This window comes from Lactuca sativa, chromosome 4 (genome assembly GCF_002870075.4).
Source record: "Lactuca sativa cultivar Salinas chromosome 4, Lsat_Salinas_v11, whole genome shotgun sequence".
Lineage (NCBI taxonomy): Eukaryota > Viridiplantae > Streptophyta > Magnoliopsida > Asterales > Asteraceae > Lactuca > Lactuca sativa.
The window spans coordinates 327,996,727-328,001,806 of record NC_056626.2 but is presented as its reverse complement, the minus strand read 5'-3'; positions in this window follow the sequence as shown (position 1 = coordinate 328,001,806).

Genomic DNA, 5,080 nt, shown 5'->3' with positions numbered 1-5,080 from the left:
ATTGCAAACTTCTTGGCTGGCAACTTTATTCCAAAAGGGCTCACTCACCAGTAGAAAAAGAAGCTCTTTTCAGAAATTAAATATTATTTGTGGGATGAGCCCTATCTTTTTAGGAGTTGTGCAGATGGGATCATTAGAAGATGTGTATTTGGCAAGAAAATCTATGACATTCTAGAGCATTGCCACAATGGGTCGGCAGGAGGGCATCATGGGGTACAATATACAACTAAAAAAGTGATTGATGTGGGGTTTTATTGGCCCACAATCTTCAAGGATGCTGCCACTTATGTGAGAGAGTGTGATGTTTGTCAAAGGTTAGGTAATATTTCTGTGAGGAATGAAATGCATCAAAGGAACATCCAAGTGTGTGAAATATTAGATGTGTTGGGTGTGGATTTCATGGGACCATTTCCTTCATCTAAAGGTCATAAATACATACTTGTGGTGGTAGACTATGTATCAAAGTGGGCAGAAGTGCAAGCATTACCAACAAATAATGCAAGGGTCATGGTGAAGTTTCTTAAAATATTTTTTTCTAGGTTTGGAGTACCAAAGGCATTGATAAGTGATAGGGGAACCCACTTTGCTAATGATCAACTAGCAAAAGTGTTGCAAAGATACGTTGTACACCATAGATTTTCAACACCATACCATCCACAAACAAATGGGAAAACCGAGATTACAAATAGAGCACTCAAGAGAATCTTGGAAAGATCGGTTGGTAGCAATAGGAAAGATTAGGCGGATAAATTGGATGATGCACTTTGGGCATTCCGGCCTAAATTCAAGACACTCATTGGAGCCACACCCTATAGGTTAGTCTATGGTAAACACTGTCATCTACTGGTGGAGCTTGAACATAAAGCGTATTAGGCTTTGAAAACATGCAATTTTGAGCCAAGTGAGTTGTGTCCCAATCGACTTTGGCAATCGAATGCTTTGGAAGAGTTGAGGAACGGGTCTTACACTAACTCGTTGATTTATAAGGACAAGACAAAAAGGTGGCATAATGCAAGTTTGAAAGGTAACAAGTAATTTGAATCTAACTAGAAAGTTCTTTTGTAAAACTCAAGATTAAAGCTCTTTCTGGGAAAATTGCACACTCGTTGGTCCAGACCTTTTACAATTAAGCTTATATATCCATACAGGGTGATTGAGTTATGAAACAAGGATGGGTCGAGCTTTAAAGTAAATTGGCATAGACTTAAGAAATATGAAGAGGAAATGCCAAAATAAGAAAGACTAGAATAAGGGTTGGACTTGGAGAAAGCCGCAACGTAGAGCAAGAAGGAGTCCAACTAAAGACTCCTAAAAAAGAAGCGCTTACGGGAGGCAACCCGTTGTTTGATTTTGCTTTCTTTTACCCGTTCCATTTCATTTTATTTTTAGTCTTTTATTTTTTTTTTGTGTGTTTTCTTTTACCGACGAGTAGATTTTTATTACCGGGAAAAAATTATTTTTTTAAACTCTATAAATTAGGGTTTTTACCCTAAAAATTAAAAATCTCATTCACAGCCGTCACCACCCCTTATTCGACCAAGCAAATCCTCTCAAGCAAGATCTTCAATTTTTCATGACTTCCTCTTCAAATTCGCTCCAAAGGTAAAAATTTCCGTGCATATTCTTGTTAAAGGTTCAATTTTTAGTAGTTTAATGGTTAAAATTTGTTAAAAACCCGATTTTTGAATTTGACATGAACATTAAGGTTTCGATTTGGGCTAATTTAGAGCGTTTTTACTGGAATTTTTTGTGAATTAATGCTTCGTTTTACCACCCTAAACAAACCCTTGGAGTAATTTTAAGTATAATAGACTAAATCTATTTGAATTAATTATGGAGTCTCGAACTGTTCATCGAACTCGTCAAGTCTGTTACTGAACTCGACGAGTTCATATTGTTGTTTCCCAGATTTTTATTTTTAAAATTTTCTGTGGTTTGTGTGGTTTTTCCTTGTGTTTGATTTGCCGAAAATGTTTAGAAGCAGAGGCCAAAGTTCTCAAAGAGGCCAAGGGGATTTCCCTTGGTTCAACTTCCCGCAAATTGGATCAAAGGCTACCATAGTTAGGTGGAGGAAAAGGCTAGAAACACTCAAGTCAAAGGATTTTTATGTGCCAAACGAGTTGAACTGGAGTTGGCTAGACCAAGTGGGTTTGGTGGAGGCATTGAACCCATATTTGACCAAAGTTTTCATACATAATGGAGTACAAGTTACATGTGATGGGTGGAGGGGATTGTTTCAAATGTAGGAGTCGGCATATCAAGAGTTGTGTTTGGAGTTTTATTCCATTTTTAAATTCCTTGGAGGGGACGATTATTATGATACAAATGCTTTGACTTTTTGTTTTGGTGGTGAGTATTGGGAGTGTATCCTGGCTGAGTTGGGTTGGAGAATAGGCTTATATGACCAATCGGTGGTCAGGACTGCGACTTTTGGGACTTTCTTGGATAATTGCCACAAGGTGTTCCCGGATTGGATGAATGGAGCAAATTCGTGGACTACAATTGCGAATAATGTGTACATTCCATACGTAGCTCAAGAAGTAAGCATAAGGTCATCGAGTCACCATTTAATCCACCGAATCATTGTGAATTCCATCAACATGCACAAAGATGATGATAAGGTTCCAAGCCTTGATGTGTTCTACTTGTGGTGCATTATCATGCCCAATGCTTTCTACAACATCCTGCATTGTTTGGCAAAATACTTTGGTGAAGGTGCGGTAAAAGATAGAAAAACTTCAAGAATTTACGGGGGAATGTTTGTGACAAGAGTGGCTAGATCATATGGTATTTTGGAAAGGGGAGCCGGAAATGTTTTAACCATGTTGACAACACCTCAATTTAATCTTATTCTTTATAAGGGGGGCAATGATAGTTGAACATTATAACGGGGGTAACTTTGCTATCCCGGATGAGGATGAAGTGGTGGCACTCGAGCAACCGGGAAAAAGGGTAAGACCAAGGCAAGGGCATGTACATGAAGACCCACCCATAATCCTAGTTGAAGATGAGTTGCCTATAGATTGGGTTTGCATGGAGTCAAGACAATACGAAGATCATTTAGGATGTAGCATGAACTATAATCATATGACCCCCACCCACATGATGAGCCACTTGAACATTCCACAAATGGATACTCCCGACTACCCTTATATCAAAAGTTGGGAGGAGAGATTGAATGCAATAAGAAGCGGAGCGGGCAGAAGCGGATATGGATATGGAACTGAGGAGGAAGATGAAGATTAATTATCCTTTTATTTGTGTTTGTGTGGCTTGTTTAAAACAATTTTTATTTGTTTGGTGTGTTTTTATTTGTGTTTGTTTGGTTGATATTTGAACTCTTAGTAAGTAGGGTCTTTAATTTGTTTTTCCTTTTTATTACTTGTGTGTTTGTTTTTGATCTTTTCAGAATTAGGGTGAGGGATTGAACGCATGAATAGAGCATGAGAAATAAATGTGAGAAGTCGAATCTAGACGAGAATATTAGGAGTTTTGAGTCCAGTTACGAGTATGACAATTAGAGCAGTTAAAAAGTATCTTTTTACTAAAGAAAAATAATGGGGAGTATTGCTTTAATACTATCCTAAAATTCCAAAAAGGACCTGAAGCAAAAAAGAAGATTTTCTCCATACAACGAAGAAACTCGTCGAGTATAAATATAGAACTCGACGAGTCCAAGCATAACAACGCGACTTTTCTGCCGGAATAGCTATAACTTGGCGAGTTTCCACCTGAACTCGACGAGTTCGTAATTCCCTTATTTTTCAAGTCAACGATTTGATTCTATTTGACACAGGCATTAATCATATTCTTTAAAAACAATTTCTAGAGCATTTCAAGGAGCTTTTTCATCTATATTTGGAGCTTTGCCACACGAGATTTTGACACCCAAGGCATGGATGAGCTATTCCCATGCCGAAGTCAACTATAGATGGAGCTAAAAAGATGAAAAATATCAACCTCGCAACTACTATCCCAGGGGAGTTTGTTCCAATTCTCTCTTTACTTTATGTTCTTTATCATGCATAACATGCAATGGGGACACTTCATGAATTAAGTGTGTGGTAGGGGGTTGGTTACATTAGTTGAATTAAAATCCTAATCCTAGGTATACTTTTAAAAATTTTTGCATAAAATTGCTAGAACTTAACTTAGAAAATTTTGGTAAAAGCAATTAGGATTCCATGTTAGTATTGCGTTTGATAATTTTATGAGGACCCAAATGTTTAGTTAAGCCTATATACGTTATAATGCATTTGTGGACCCTTTATTCTAGTGAAATCATGGGACAAAAACATAACCTCGCTTAGTTTGAGGGATGCAATATGTTTAGCATCGTGTACTAGAAATGTATCTATGAAAGCTTAAGTAGGCATTGCACATGAGACTAATGCCTTTAACCAATAAAGGATGAAGTTAAATCCCCTTGAAGCATATGTTTTTTTTAGGTTTTTAGTGTGAGTAAAAAAAAGAGTGATGCAATGTTGAAAGAAAGAATCTACAAACCTATGAAGACAAAGAAGATTTATCAAGAAGAAAAGCTACAAATTATTGAAGATTCAAAGTATTAAGTATTTTTATTTTTGTTGTAATTTTCTTTTTTAGGTTATTTTATCGTATGTGTGCTTGAGGGTTTAACCAAAAATGACTTGAGGTTAAGAAAGTTTTATGCGGACAGATTTGGAGGGATGCATAAAATGAGCGTTGTTCAAAAGAAGTGGGTGAGTGTTTGTGAGGATTGTAAGTATTTAGGATTAGGGGGTCCTTAGGAAAAAATTTAGACACAAATACATGCGTTGCGGTCTTGGCATAATGGCTGGGTTTGATTGGGATTATCTTATGTGATGGTAGTGTACTAAAATTCAGTTTTGCTTGGGGTCAAGCAAAAGTCAAGTGTGTGGTATTTTGATATGCGCATATTTGATCATATATTTCATATAAATTCTTAATACTTTTTGGCTATTTGTCTTGTTTTATGAATAAAAGGTACTTAATCATGTTAAAATTACATTTTCAACCTTAAAGACATGATCGAGTGGAAAAAGAACTAGAACTAGCAATTGGAAGCTTGGGAATTAAA